Below are 17,025 nucleotides of genomic sequence, written 5' to 3'. Positions count from 1 at the left end.
TATCTAATAATGATGCATTGAGAATATCACTGGAGCGCTGCATCTCGCAGAATGATGAGCCACTGCCCTGGAGGATCATTCAAAACAATTACGCTTGACCCCAAAGACAGTCAATATGAGAAGAGAAGATGTGTTATCCATCTCATCTCTGCCTACTAAAAGCTCTGATACTTAAGTCAGCTAAAACCAGCAAATCAGCTTAGGCCTGTTTAACCATCAACTGCAATAACTTGAATAACCATTAACTTGACATATGGGAAGCTTGACAATACATATAATCAGGAGTGTGATTTATCAGATTCGAACAAACATTGGGCCAAATATTCAATGTATCATATTACCAAGTGACAGATGATTTTGCACCAAAGTACACTCAAAAAAAAAAAAGATTCTTTGGCTTTAGTGATTCAAACCTTCAACATCCATGGAAACTTTTCATTTGTGCAAAAGGTTCTTCGTAGTGTAAAAAGGTTATTTAGATTATTAAATGTTTTATTTAAGAAGTGTTCATTGAAAGGTTATTTGGGGAACCCAAAAATGGTGGTTCTGTGGAATTCACTCTTGAAAATAAAGGTTCTTTATTAGCATTGATGGTTTCATGAAGAACTTTAAACATTCATGTAACATTACATTACACAACATGTTCTTAATAGTGGAAAAAGGTTATTTTAAGAACTTTTCACTAAAAGGTTCTTTGGGAACCAAAAATGGTTCTTCAATGGCATCACTGAAATAAACCCCTTTTGGAACCTTTATTTTTAAGTGTGTACCTTTGACATCAAAAAATATATTCTTCTCCCTTTTAAAAGCATACTTATTGTGCTATCCTAAATATGCACAATTTTATGGTAAGTTTTTTATTATTTGCATTTGGCATTGTCAGAGCAGACCTGCTACTTGTTTTGGTCACGACCCACTCGTTGAGAGGTTTCATTGATAATGCCGCCCACAGGCTCTTACGTGAAACATTAGGGACTCTTACACACGATTGCAAGTGTCCTCGTCTGTCTTAGTGAATGCCTGGGATATTTGCATGTGTTTTGAGCAGTGGTAGATTTGGTTTATATTTCACAAGAGCAATAGTCAGGAGCAAAGAGAGGGAGAGGAAAGGAGAGAGGGAGATACAAAACAGGGGACATGGCCTGAAATGATATGAGATTACATATAAACACGGCAGATGATTAGTCATATGCAAGCTACATTGTGCGCTGGCACAACAGATACTCAGAGGGGTGAAAGGCTTTGAATTCCTAAAAAATCAATTCAGGCTTGGCAAGACGGAAGCGGGTGGCAATTTTAAATGGATTGAAATAATGCAGAGAAATGGATAGGGGGTTAGAGGAAGTGTGTGTGTGTGTGTGTGTGTGTGTGTGTGTGTGTGTGTGTGTGTGTGTGTGTGTGTGTGTGTGTGAAAGAGATACACATTTCTTCTTTTTGTTTTGCTGTTTATTCAGTGTAGTCAACTGAAAGAGACTATAGTTGTTATGTAATTCACATGGTCTCTTTTTTACATTTAGACTTTTACACAACTTCTCAGACTATTTACAACAACATAATTGCATTTTACTTCCATAACGTGACACACTGCTTGGTGAAACAGAATTTTCAATGTTTAAAAATGTATGGCAGGACTTGATTTTATCCATTGGGGATTGAACTAATTGTAAAAGTGTATATGACAGGTAATTTTAGGGGTTGGAAAATATGAGGAATTGGTCATTGTTAAAGATAAAAAAATATATACATATTTTTGGAATAACATGCACTGATGAACACAAAAGACCAGAGATGTATATTAAACAAGCACTAAGGAGCAATTTTTATCATCCCAGGCTCATTAGAAAAACATGCATGTGGCGACATTTTTTGCATTATGATGTGAAATGTCCAATGAGTGATGCTTTGGTTAGTTTTTTCTGAATCTGGTGACATTGTATTGCTTTGGTTGTTGTATGTATCGCGGCAGCTCAGAAATGAAATGTTTATGCTCTATTCCATTTGAAAATAATATACCAACTACCCTAAACCTAACTTATAGTGTTAATGAAAGCAAATGTGAGATAAAAAATGCATTTGCTGAAGGAACCATGCCATTTTAGCTAATTTCTATAAGTATTTTATTAGGACTTTGCATCGCAAGTGTAATGAAGAGCCACCAGGTGAGCTACGGAGTAAGTTTACTACACTAGAAAAGCTCGATTTAGAGCTGGTTATGTGATGAAAGTTTCAAATAATGCACTACGGTGAAAGTGTTTTGAGATAAACATAACATAACATAGAATTGTGCAAGGAACTGCATGAAAATAAATCTTTATAAATCGATAATCTGCCCCGAAAACATAATTTGTGTGAAATGTTGTTGGTGTTTCACTGCCAATAGTGTTAATTTCAGCTGGAAAGTCCAGTGAGTTGTATGAATATGTACATTTTTTGAGTTTTGCAAAAATGTAGACAGAGGCATGTTTTTCCAATAAGCCATTAAGAGCATGCTATATCACTGCTATGAAATATGCCAACATTACAATTCAGGCTGAAACTCCAAACACTTTTAACATCACCTCCTACAGCTTGATAATTTGAATTGGTCAGTTTCCTCCAACATGAATAAAGAGACAGATCCCATTGGTTAATGAGACAAGCTCATGTTATAGCGCAGCGCGCTCGTCCATCATTAGCGAACAGCATGGGATAAAAGGTTTCAACGGCACTGGCTGCGAACAAAGCCGATGTTCTCTCCTGAATGCATCTATGGGCACCCTCGCTAATTCAGCCATCCCTCATTTGCATGAAAAGCCCATTAACTCCACACATCACTCAGTTTATTTTCTATTCGGGCCAGTTATTTCATTATACAGCCCTGGCCGAAGAAACTCAATACTTACCATACATACCCCCGCCCCAAAAAAAGATCTCTCTAATGTTTTTCCCGGCTCCAGTGGACACTGGATTTGCATGATAAACCTAGAATTGCGGTGGATATTTCCCCTGCCAAATTAAAGCAGGATTTGAAGCTGAAGGTAATTGTTATCTATTTTTAAGTCAATGGGATTGCTCTTGCACTCCACATATGGCTGGAATTACTAAGGTGTGAATTTGATGCCGTTTTAATGGCCGCTTATGGTATGGGCCTGAACGCTGTGGTGATGGTTTAAGTTCATTTTATGCTCCACAAAACCCACAGTGAGATGGGGTGACCTTTTGTAGTCTCACACTATTTTTGAGTTACTGCAAAGAAGCCGAGGCGGCATTGTGAGCTAACAGAACAGACTGCCGAAACGGTCTCTGCAAATTTCTCTCCGATTTTGACGCTTGTAATGTGATACAGAAGCATTTCTTTATGAAATACTGAGGCTGTTGAATTTCTTTCGTCACAGATGCATTTTGCTGTAATGAGAACAGATGTTTGAAATCTATGCATATCATACTACATATTGAAATTGACCGTATTTATTTTCTTAAATGTCCCTTATTTTGAATAGTTTAATCAAAATATAACTTTATTCATCTCCATTTCTTGCCTAGTGAGTAAGGTCATTTGGGTGGGGAAAATCCTGCTCTACACCATTTCTTGTTGTTTTATGTGACATACATCACATTATTGCAGTTAAAGTGTTAGTTCACCCAAAAATAATAATTATTCACCCTCATGTCCTTCCACACCCGTAAGACCTTCGTTCTTCTTCAGAACACAAATTAAGATATTTTTGATCAAATCCGATGGCTCAGAGAGGCCTCCATTGACAGCAATGCCACCCAAACTTTCAAGATCCATAAAGGTGCTAACGACATCGTTAAAACAGTCGACGTGATTACAGTGGTTCTACAATAATTTTATGAAGCGACGAGAATACTTTTTGTGTGCAAAAACAAAACAGAAATAATAACTTAATTCAGCAATCTTTTCTCTTCCCTGTCATTACGCGGTTAACGCAGTAAGCACAGTGAAGGCTTCCGTGTTCTACGTCCGAACGTCGGCTCATTATTGGCCAAAGCTGCACATGTGAGCAGCGCGACTCATGCGTGTGATGCTGATGCAGGAGCCGTCCAGTAATGAGCCGGCATTCTGACTTAGAACCTGGAAGCGCTGGACATAAACAACGTATGAGAATGACACAGAAGAGAAGAGGTTGTTGAATAAAGTCGTTATTTTTGTTGTGTTTTTGCACACAAAAAGTATTCTCGTCGCTTCATAAAATTATTGTAGAACCACTGTAGTCGCGTCGACTGTTTTAACGACGTCTTTAGTACCTTTATGGATCTTGAGAGTTTGGGTGGGGTTGCTGTCAATGGAGGCCTCTCTGAGACATCGGATTTGATCAAAAATATCTTAATTTGTGTTCTGAAGATGAACGAAGGTCTTAGGGGTGTGGAAAGACATGGTGAGTAATTAATGACAGAATTTTCATTTTTGGGTGAACTAACCCTTTAAATGTGTTGTGAGTGTAGCTCCAAAGTGAAGTGTGTGGTATTTTAGATTTTTCTTGATCCCATTTGTGGGTTGAGTCCTCTAAAATGTATAAACATTCCAGCTTGGAGTTGCTTTCAAAACATTGCTTTAAGCCAGGGCTGCCCAAACTCGGTCCTGCAGAGTTTAGCTCCAACTTGCCTCAACACACCTGCCTTTAAGTTTCTAGTATGCCTAGTAAGAGCTTGATTAGCTGGTTCAGGTGTGTTTAATTGGGGTTGGAGCTAAACTCTTCAGGACACCGGCCCTCCAGGACCGAGTTTGGGCAGCCCTGCTTTAAGCATTTCTGACCAACTCAGTATAGCAACAGTATCTCAGCCAATGGCATGAGTTTGGGGAGTGGCTATCTCTTTATTTACCAATGGCCTTTCACCTTTCACCTTTAAGTTTTTGTGGGAAAAAAATACACAGAATTTGGCATCTGAACAAATCCTGCAACACTTCTTGACTTGAAGCTGTAACAGTCACTGAGTTGTGTGGTCAAGAAGAATATTGTCAAAACACATTAAACCTTCAAATTGGCCTAAGGTAATGGCTGTATCTTATATACACATGACTAGCATTTTATCGATAATGGCTTTCCTAGTCTTGTAAATACATCTCATGGGACTGTCACACAATATCAGAAAGTGCTGACAGGTTAAAGACCAAACCAAACTGAATGAATCGATCCAATCTGAAGTCAATATCCACAAACAGACCTAGACACTAAGTTTTCTCTAGCTAGGTGTATGGGTAATCAAACATGCCTTAAACAAGTATGCAAAACAGATGCTGATGTTTAGCTAATGCATTGCAAGTGTCTTGCTAAACAACTCTTGCATTGATCTAGCGGTAACTAGCATTTTATCGATAATGGCTTTCCTAGTCTTGTAAATACATCTCATGGGACTGTCACACAATATCAGAAAGTGCTGACAGGTTAAAGACCAAACCAAACTGAATGAATCGATCCAATCTGAAGTCAATATCCACAAACAGACCTAGACACTAAGTTTTCTCTAGCTAGGTTTATGGGTAATTAAACATGCCTTAAACAAGTATGCAAAACAGATGCTGATGTTTAGCTAATGCATTGCAAGTGTCTTGCTAAACAACTCTTGCATTGATCTAGCGGTAATGAGACTCAATACTCGGTGTCCTGCAGAGTTTAGCTCCAACCCTAATTAAACACACCTGAACCAGCTAATCAAGCTCTTACTACGCATAGGCTGTGTCCGAAGTCGCCCCCTATACCCTTAAATAGGGCACTATTTGAGGGAACAGCCATTTTTAGTGGTGTCCGAAACCATAGTGGACGTTCTCGAGTGCACACATTCGATCCCACAATGCACTGCAAAAACGAGTGTACAACTGGTGCACGTTCAACGGCTAGAGAATGCCCATAATGCACCGTGAGAGTCACGCGCCGAATGAATTCCCGCATCTCGCCAGAAGATGGCACCCGCAGCTGAATAATCAATCCGTTCATTTTTACAAAGCGCTCATCCATGGCGTACAGCATAATGTACAACACGGGTATAAATTAATTGTAAATTGATTATTAAATTGTTTGATTAGGGTTTATACATAATTTCCGTGACAGAGTTCAAGATACATCCTTTAATCTTACTACTGGAGCTGCTAGTTTGCTAGTTTCAAATGATTAATAAACAGCAAGCACGAACTATGCAAAAGCGGCATTCCTTCCGGTGCACTCAGTGTCCGAATTCACCACTCATTTTCATTCACTCCTTCTAGTGAACTGAATTAGTGACCTAATGTAGGGAATAGTGAATGAGGGTATAGGGGGCGATTTCGGACACAGCCATAGAAACTTCCAGTCAGGTGTGCTGAGGCAAGTTGGAGCTAAATTCTGCAGACACCGGCCCTCCAAGACCGAGTTTGGACAGCCCTGGTCTATGTCCAAGTTTGAGTCACACAATGGTTGGAGGTGATTCACCATTGGAGAGTTACTGAGATCCCAAACCCATTTTATCCCCATTCTACCCTTGAACAAAGCAATTAACCCAAGGTTGCTGCAAAGGGACCATTTCCGCGATTGTTTTCCTGTAAGTCACATTGGATAAAAGAGTTAGCTAAATTGTATTAGCGATTTCACCATACAGAATAATCAAATAATAACTTGAAGACATTATTTTTTTAGTTTAATAATATGTAATACAAATAATATGTTACATATTTTCCTTCAGGTCTTTGAACTCTAACATACAACGGCATTGCGTAGAGGTGAAGCACTATGGCAGGGGTTCTCAAAGTCTACATTCAAAGGTCCAAATCTGAATTTTCATCATTGTCAAAGGTCTGGACCGGAACAATTGGTTATTACAAAACTTGTTTTTAATAAACATACATAACATGCACAACAACAAATTTTTTATTTTTTTTTTTTAAATAAAGTGCAAAAGTAGCAAAACAATTAATTTAAATGTCAGCAATAGAGGTCGACCGATAAGGGTTTTTCTCTGGCCGATGCCGATATTTAGCAATCAGGGCAGCCGATGGCCGATATATGATGCTTAATTTTTTTGGCCGATATGTTTGGCTGATTTTTTTTCCCCCTCTTTATCTCAATCTGTGGAGCGGAGATATAGCGGTTTTCCCGGTAACGGCTGTAATCTAAAACAAAACGCTAGGAAAGACGAAATGAAAATGACATCAAAGCTTTTCTGAAGACGGTCGATTCTTTTCAATTATACATTCATATAAAACTACCCGCGCTGCATTTTAATTTGGGAAAATTTGGAAAATCTATTTGTGGCGGTCAGTTTTGATTTTGTGATGGGCCGCCACAAATAACTCAATGTATGGGAAACACTGGACACTGCTATAAGTCAAATGGCCATAATCTAAGTGATAACAAAAATAAATAAATAAAAAATTACTCATATTAGCTGTGAAATGTCTTCCGATTATGTCAAACGTCATATGCTCACTGGATGTCATGACAACAAATATCAGCAAGGAAAAGTTTCAATATCTCGCCTTCGCTTTCATTTATGACCATCTCCAAAAAGACATTAAAAAACTAAACATATGATTTACAAGTTTAACATGCGTTTATCAAAGTAGGAAATAATTAGTGTTTTTGAAATATGAAATTGGGGAGGGTCCGGACTGAATTCCCTCTTTGAGAAGCACTGCACTATGGGAATGCTAACGAACAACACTCAATTGATGCTCAAGGTTACTGGTGGAAGGGCACACAGCACTTAAAAGATCAGACCACCAGCGTCAGATAACCCCTACCAGGCACTGCCACGGACACGGATCGAACAAATGAGCCAGCCCAAGACATTCTGCATTATTGTCCGCCGGGGAAAATCATACGTCTGATCACTTAGAAAGGTGTTAGTGTTGTCTCCTCAACACACTGCATGATTTGGGGTATTAATAATCTGATGGTGTTCAAATCCCTAAAGTCAAGTATGAGCAATAGTAATAGTGATTCTTGCCTTACAAGTAGTAAAAGAAAGAATACAGACTTATCACACATTGGGTTGTTTTGAAACACAGTTTGAAAACTCCTTATTTAGGCCACATGCCTCCTGATGACACCGTTTTCTAGTTTGAATAGCTATTTCTGTGTATTTACTCATATAATTATAAATGTAAAATGTGATCAATATTTCTTTCAAAAGAGCTTGGTGAGAAACTGTAGAGGAGCAGATGAACAAACCAAACTGAGTAGGAGGAATAGACATAAAGGAAAATAGTTTATAATGCTTATAAGTAGGGAATAGAAACATGGACAGCTGAATCAAGCGGAAAGATCGTGAATGCCAGAGCAAGCCTCGGGAGATCTATACTTCAAACTTTCAATTGTTTTCCAACTCACTCTCCATCTCAAACTAGTTTGTTTATCTTTCTTTTCTCTGCTCAGTGGGGTTTGGAGGCAGATTCCTCTAGTTAGTGATTTGATTGTGTGTCAGTTGCCTTCCTCCCCGATGGTGTTGTCTGTCCTGGATGTATAAACCTCAGTGGGTTTGTACGTTGTGTTCCATTGTGCCCCAGTGCCTCATGGGAAGTGTGATCTGGCTTATGAGAACAGTGCATCCCAAGGCCAAGGTCTACAAACTGATGCATGTATATACTCACACATATTATTTATCTTGTATTTTCTTTCTTCCTTTTGCTTACATGTCGGAAAGATCGTGAATGCCAGAGCAAGCCTCGGGAGATCTATACTTCAAACTTTCAATTGTTTTCCAACTCACTCTCCATCTCAAACTAGTTTGTTTATCTTTCTTTTCTCCGCTCAGTGGGGTTTGGAGGCAGATTCCTCTAGTTAGTGATTTGATTGTGTGTCAGTTGCCTTCCTCCCCGATGGTGTTGTCTGTCCTGGATGTATAAACCTCAGTGGGTTTGTACGTTGTGTTCCATTGTGCCCCAGTGCCTCATGGGAAGTGTAATCTGGCTTATGAGAACAGTGCATCCCAAGGCCAAGGTCTACAAACTGATGCATGTATATACTCACACATATTATTTATCTTGTATTTTCTTTCTTCCTTTTGCTTACATGTGTACAGAGTGTACTATGGTAAACATTGGTAGTGCAAAAAAAAAAACGGACAATTTTTCATAGGGAACTAATGCCAGATGCACTCATACTTAAGGAAATTATCCAAAAATATGGTAAAACACTGTTGCTGTGTCACTTATAATAGTAATACAGCATGATTTTGAGAGGTTCATGCTGTGGATTAAACTAGAACAGCAGTAGGAACATCTACATTCACCCCATGGTAAATTAATGTTAATTTTGTAATGTCATTTAATTTACAGTACATAGTGAATGTGTTGTAGAAGCATTAGGAGCATTTGTGTTCACTTACATTGATAATTTAATTTGTAATTGATTTCAGATTAGGTTTTCTTCTAATTCAGTAACTGTGATAATATACACAATGGCCTGAAGAAAATGTGTGTTCATTCAAAGAAAGGTTTTCCTATGAATTAATTAGTAGAAAAGTCAATTTCTACGGTGCGTTTGTCCTGGGGACACAGAATGGGTTATCCTACTCACATTCCTGGAGGCGTAATAAAACCAGTGATATCATGATTAGTTGTCATGGTGACCAGAGGCCTGTTCTGCCTTTCTGAGGTGTTAGGTGCACTTCGGGGGAAGGGTCCATAGACCCTCGTAATTGGCCATTTGGTTAAGTGAGGGGGAGTTAGATATTATTTGTTAAATATAACAAAAAGTTGTGTGTCTGATTGGTCCAAATGCTACATAAGTGTTGGATTTTGAATGGCCATTTTTGCAATGTTTAATCTTGTTACATTGTAATTTAACAATTTATATAAAGAAAAAGCACATAAAATGGCTTTGCAAAGTTGCAATTTATTCTAGTCCAGATAAGAGTAAAATCCACTCAGTTTATGAATGCATTTTCAGCCTATGAATCATTAGAAAAATGTCCCTCAACCTAAATTTCAGCAAACTCCTTTTGATTATATTATGATTATAGGGCAGATTATCAATCAATAAATACTTATTTTCATGTGGTTACAACAGTGCGTGAATTGTAAACGTTTGCATGCTGTTTTTCGATGTTATACAACTAATAACCAGCTCCATATGCATTTTTATGGAAATGTTGCTCAAACTCCATAGTTGCTCTTGTTTTCCTCTCTATTCATCTTCTCGACCTCCTTCTGTATCTCTACACTCTTTCTTTCTCTCCTCCCACCTCTGTCTCTGGGAATGGCTCGGGCAACATCAGTGATACAGTAGAGGCTTCTGTAACTCTATTAATCTACCCATGTGAGAGATACTGTAGCAGTGTACAGTGCGCCAGGGCTAAAATTAGCCAACGGCTGTGAGGCCTGATGTTTCACAGCGCCCTGACCCATCACCATTCTAGCACTATCTCACATGCATGCATGCTTAGTACACTCACACACCGACTGTATCTGTACTAACATAAAGAATCACACTCACACAGATGCACATATAGAGTACAAATTTAACACTTTCTAAGTACCAAATGTGAGTAACAATTGCCTGTAACAACAATTTAATGTGTCATTTTAAAGTTTTTGTAATAGGAGCAGTTTGACTGGGATATATAAACCCTGTCTATAAGGCTGCAATCCCAGAATGCATTGAGACAATGTGATCATTTTCATTTGAGATGGCCGATGGGTCATAATATAGTGCAAGTATTCATTGCATTATTAGCATTGCCACAAGGGGCACTATAGTGAGAATTAGCATAAACATTCTTCTTCTGTGGTCAGCTACTGTCATAGTGGAGCAAAATTTTGCATAAATGTCAAAAAAAATTCCCGCTGAGCCTGGTTGCAATATAAATATCATGGGACAAGGAGAGATAGAGAGAGATTTGTGGGTGTTAAAGATAAAGAGACATTCCGATTGTCTCAATCAGATTTGCATATATGAATCTAATCCGCATTAAAGAGTTTATTAGTCAGTTCACAGTATGCTAACAGAATTAGCTTTATCATTATAACAGCTCTGTTAGAGACAATGCATTCATATATAGTTTTGAACATTTTGAACATTTCTTATATGTATCTAATCCAGTACTGCATGTTGACATGGCTTCTGTCACACTAATTTTACTTTGTGTATGTGCATAACCTCTATTAAAGGTTATCAAGGATTAACAGGGACTAATTTGCTGGGATTAAAATCCACAACTGAACTCATTACAATGACAAAGAAAGAAAATAGTGCCAGGTAATTTTATTATTATTATTTTAAATTATATATATTTTACATTGCATTACAAAAATGTAATGTCTCTGAAATCTTGATCTTTGGGGATCTTTTTTTTTGTGAATATTAAATTTAATTGGATTTATTCAGCATATATAATTCAAAATGTATTTAATAGATGTACAGCACTAACATATAATTTATATATTATTATATATTAATATAATAATATTATTATATAGTTATATATTATTTATATATACACTACGTGTCAAAAATGTATAATTATTTTTTAATGCTTTTAAAAAAACATTAAATGCTCACCAAGTGTGCATTTATTTGATCAAAAATACAGTAAAAAGCAGTAATACTGTGAAATATTATTACAATAAAAAAAACTCTTTTCTATTTGAACATATTTTAAAATTCAATTTATTTCTTTGATGCAAAGCTGAATTTTCAGCATCATTACTCCAGTCTTCAATGTCACATGATCCTTCAGGAATATACTGACACTGATGTATTTGTATTAATGCTAATCTTTAATTTGCAGTGGGAATCTTGAAATAGTACTACACAGAGCTGTATTAGTGGTTTAACATCATGTTGATGTATTCGGCATTATGCAGCCTTGTTTTGCTTACCGATTTCAGGCTAAATGCATCTTGTTTAAGAATCTTTACACACCCTAACAAGCTAAATGAAGTGGAAGGGTTTTGCACAGAAGAGGAAATGTGACTCACTGCATTTGCTTTGAGGGGTTTTCACTGTTCCAGAGGAAGAGGGCTTTTTACAGTGTCCCTGGCAAACAGCCGCATGGAAATGACATCAGCCTCTCTGTGCTCAGTGAGGGCCTGTGAACCGGACCCCCGTGGGGTGACAGAGAATGGGCCAAAACTTTGAGCGCAGCCTCACCGGCTGTCATTAAACCTTCTGATTCAGCCCATTACAGAGCCATTTAGCACTTTCACGTCCTACTCGCACTAACTCGACAGTCTAAGAGAGAGGAGGGCCGATGGGTGACCTGCTGTCAGTGAAATATGTGTGGGAAAAAAAAGATGAGGGAGGGAGAATAATGATGAAAGTATAGATTCAACTTAAGTGAGATGAACAGTAAGACAGCACAAAATGCTGAGTATGAATACAATGAAATTGTAGGGATGGACAATATTTTGCTACCATATAATGTATCAGCTGATTTTGCATATATACATTGTTACATATAGGATGTTTAATTGTACATGCTCATTTCCTCTGTTTATACATTTTTTATTGCCTATAATTTATCATTTCAAAATGCTAAAAACTAATTTACACCTTTGTAATCTTTAGCAAATCTTAAAATGAATAGCTATTTTTCAGACTGTTCATTATAATATTTTGATGCAGGCTTATTATAGTAAACTAAAACTAAATTTACATTTATTGAAAAACATTTTTGTTAATTAAAATAATTGTTAACTGAAATAAAACAAAAAACGTCAACTTATTTTATTTCAAGGCAACACTTCTCATTTTCATTTAGATTAGCTTGTACTAAAATAACTCAAATTAAAACTGAAAAAAAAAACTGTGTAGACATGTAAAAACAACAAGAACCAATAAAAATTTAAGTAGAAAATATTAAAATAAAATCTAATTCAAAATATTAACAAAAAACAATAATAGTATCTCAATGACACTAAAATAACACTAAATGCACTTGATGCATTAAAAGCTATAGGATTTAAATTTTGTATTGCTTTTTAGCCCTTTTTTTATAATTTTGTCAAAATAGTACATGTTTTAATATCCTTGTGCTCCACAGAAAAAGGAAAATCATATTCTGTGGAACAACATCAAGGTGAGTAAATAATGCAGAATTTCCAATTTTCGGCTGAACTGTCCCTTTCAGAGGAACAAAAAGCTAATTGTACTGTTTACTAAACTCAGACCTAGTAGAAATGTCTTATAAGTGTCCAGACTGTGTAACCTAATAGAGGCAGTTCTCGAGATGGTCCTCACTGCAGAACACAAGATCCAGGGGGCATGGTTGGATCCAGATCCAACTCCTCCCACCTAACATATACCTAAACCTACCCGTCTCCACCCCCTGATCCCTAAACCCACCCATCTCCACCCCTAAACCTACCAATCTCCACCCCATAGATGTGGATCCAACCACGCCCCCTGGATCTCGTGTTCTGCAGTGAGGGGCTACTGCAGTTCTCTCTGATGAGTCCCTGATGTTATTTAGTGACTACAGACATTATTAATTCAAGCTAAGGTAACGATCAATAAAAACATTCCTTTGGTCGCTGTGTGCGTGCGTGCGTGCGTGCGTGCGTGCGTGCGTGTGTGTGTGTGTGTGGAGAATTTGACAACTCAACCCTGTCGGCTATGTTTTACCTCAGACTAAACCTACCCGTCTCCACCCCCTGATCCCTAAACCCACCCATCTCCACCCCTAAACCTACCAATCTCCACCCCATAGATGTGGATCCAACCACGCCCCCTGGATCTCGTGTTCTGCAGTGAGGGGCTACTGCAGTTCTCTCTGATGAGTCCCTGATGTTATTTAGTGACTACAGACATTATTAATTCAAGCTGATCAATAGATCAATAAAAACATTCCTTTGGTCGCTGTGTGCGTGCGTGCGTGCGTGCGTGCGTGCGTGCGTGCGTGCGTGTGTGTGTGTGTGTGTGTGGAGAATTTGGCAACTCAACCCTGTCGGCTATGTTTTACCTCAGAGCACAAACACATCTGACACTTCGATTACTGAAGTTCAAAAGCTTTGTGAAGAAAGAAGGCAGCTGATCCAAAGGTCATCTTGCGGCAGCATCTTTCACCAACAGAATAAATGCATTTTATTTATTCAGAAACACAGAAAAGGTCTGCGAAAGGGGTTGTCAGCACATCACGATTCAGTGCACTGAAATCTGGGACGTCCTGCTGAATTCTAATGTGTCAGTTGAGTGTGAGGGGAAGAGGCCAGAGCAATTTATTCTCTTTGATAAGATATGGGATATTTATAAATCCTACTTGTAAACATTGCATTTCACCATTTAAATAAGAAGAATGGAGGAACAACAAACGCATTCCCTCACTGTCCATCTGTCGAGCATTTCAAACTTGTCTTCTCACTGTTGTGACATTCTGATGTTTGTTACTTGGAATTGGATAAAATATCTTTATCCTATAAAATCTTTTCAAGTCTAATGAGAGTCAATCACATGGGCAGACATCATTCTTTAATCTTCTATCCATTAGTGGGTTTTCCTGTAAGCCACAGCATGTTGGTGGTGATTTATGGCCTTTGGAAAAATCTTATGCTAGTTTTATTTTTTTATATTATACAACCAGGATAAAAATTGGACGTCACAACATATATAGTATCTAACTTGTTTGGAAACCATCACAAGTGGTGTTAATATTTAGCAACCACCTAGAACACCCTAGCAACTGCATAACAATTCCCTGGAACCAGCTGAAAACACCTAAAAAAAAAAACATGAAGCAATGCTCTAGCAACCACCCAGAATACCCTAGCAACTGCATAGCAATGCCCTGGAGCCAGCTGTAAATACATAAGAAACCATGTAGCAATGTCCTAGCAACCAGAATGCCCTAGCAAGTACCTAGAACACCCTAGCAACCATTTAGGCCTCCCTAGCAACAGCATAGTAGTGTCTTGGCAACCACCCTGAACACCCTAGCAACTGCATAGCTATGCTCTAGCAACCACCTAGCAATGTAACCAACCGGTATAACCATACAGCAATACCCTAACAACCATCCTGAACTCCCTAGCAACTGCATGATAATGCACTTGAACCACCAATAACACATAAGAAAACATGCAGCAATGCCTTAGCAACCGCTTGGACCACCTTAGCAACAGCATAGTAATCCCCTAGCAGCCACCCTAAACTCCCTAGCAACTGCATATGCAGTGCCCTAGCAACCAGAACACTATAGCAACCACCCAGTTGGTTTGTTTCAGTACTGCGGAGGAACACGGGCTCTCATGAGAGGCGTAAAAACACGTGCCTTGGGTCTGGTGTTGTGGTCTGGAATGAGTGATGATGTGGAACAGACTAGGTTTTTTGCTGCCTGATCTCTCCGTTTGAGACTTTAGTCTTTGCAACTTTAGGGATCTTATCTATGCACAATCAGCTTGTAGCACTCCAAAGAGAAAGGAAAACTTGAAATCGCATCATATGACCCCTTTAATAATAACATGAGACAAAATGCCTATGTTACATTAGCGGCTTACACTGTGTGTTATTTTAAAACCATTCTTGTATGGAAGGTTTCTAAAACAAACACTGAAACCTATTCCTGCACAAGGCCTCATATTTCAATGCTAAAGAGAACTTATTTATGGTCTGAGGGAAGAGGCAATCGATTCTTGGATGTAACACAAGAACATGGAACAAAACAAAAACACAAGCTAGCTTCTGTTAAAACTGCATTTCTCTATGTACACCCATTAGCAGCGAGCAGCGATAAACATTTCATTTAAAAAGGCTTAAAAGGCCTAAATTCCGTGCATAGCTTTCCTTTTTTATATATTATTTATTTATTCGATTTCTCTGGGCTCTGCTCAGTTCATTTGTTATATGTGTAACATTAAACTAGGTAGATCTTGTTCAAACTTCCCGCTTTCATTGATGTATCATTCTGTACGTCCTCAATATGAACAATAAGAGTCGTTAAAAATGCAGCTATGGGAAAGCTTGATCGATTTTATTCTTTCATATACTGCAAGTCCAATGTAGTGGTCCCAATATAATGCATTAAATATTTAGTTGCCAATATTTGAATTGATTAGCATTCTTTCTGAAAGCAAAGAAAAATAGTGAAATGCATGCCGGATACAGAAAATGTGGTAAAAGAACAGATGTTACCAAGTTCATTGTTCATATTGGACTCGTGGTCGAACAATGTATTTGATAAACAATGCAAATCAGTATTTTTTTGTCTTGTTTACAAGTAAAATTGATTTGAAAACAAGATAGATTGACTTTGTGTAAGATATTGCATGATTTCAGAGAATTGAGGAGTGGATGTTTGGCTCGGCCCATATTAGACGGAGAGACTAAGAAAGAGACACTTATTGCCTATTATTTCCATCTGGCAACATCACTACGATAGATACAACCTATAAAGCGGCCAAGACACCATCCACTATCCCTAATTATAGAGCCTAAATTACCAGAGTTAAATTATTGATCAAGGCTACAGTTAATGGTTGTGTCAGATAGTTGATCTCCCATGATTCAAATGCCAAACTCCTGATCCCAGACAACATCACTCAGCACGTATGTGATCATTCACACAAATGAACATCCTCATGTGGGTCGGAATGGGAAATTTCTTCCCTTCAGCACTCAGAGAACCTTAGATAGTTCCTGTAAAACAGTGCCTTCAGGCAAATATAACAGTGTGCGATGCTTGATGTAAAATGATGACCTGGCATGATCAACTTACAGGTTTGACATTTCAGTAAGTACATATATTCAATTATTGATATCATCGGACATTTGAAAACATGAGATAGTTACAGGTTAACCACAGGATGTTGTCTTAAAAGGAGGAAGCAGGAACTTATAAGTTGAAAATAGTTTTCATTATCAAAACCATATATGTTTTTATTATATTTAATTATATATATTATCAAATATATGATGATCTAAACCATTTAATTTATGTACTTTATTTTTTGGTACACAGTCTCTCTCTCTCTCTATAATTGTTTTTATGATATTTTAACTAAATTATACATTTTTGTACTTTCTCTCTGTATATATGTATAGATATATGTATATATGCATATATAATTTTACATTCTAAAAATTGTTTATTTATAAATATATATATATATATAAATAT

The 17,025-nt window shown here is 37.6% G+C and overlaps 1 protein-coding gene across 1 annotated transcript in view; it reads right to left on the bottom strand.

Annotated features, from left to right (window-relative positions):
- Positions 1-17,025, bottom strand: part of hcn1 (hyperpolarization activated cyclic nucleotide-gated potassium channel 1) — a 108,374-nt gene that overhangs the window by 51,728 nt on the left and 39,621 nt on the right. The window lies entirely within an intron of this gene.

The sequence above is a fragment of the Sinocyclocheilus grahami genome, unplaced genomic scaffold (genome assembly GCF_001515645.1).
Source record: "Sinocyclocheilus grahami isolate Dianchi unplaced genomic scaffold, SAMN03320097.WGS_v1.1 scaffold61.1, whole genome shotgun sequence".
Lineage (NCBI taxonomy): Eukaryota > Metazoa > Chordata > Actinopteri > Cypriniformes > Cyprinidae > Sinocyclocheilus > Sinocyclocheilus grahami.
This window is presented reverse-complemented; position numbering and strand designations above follow the sequence as displayed.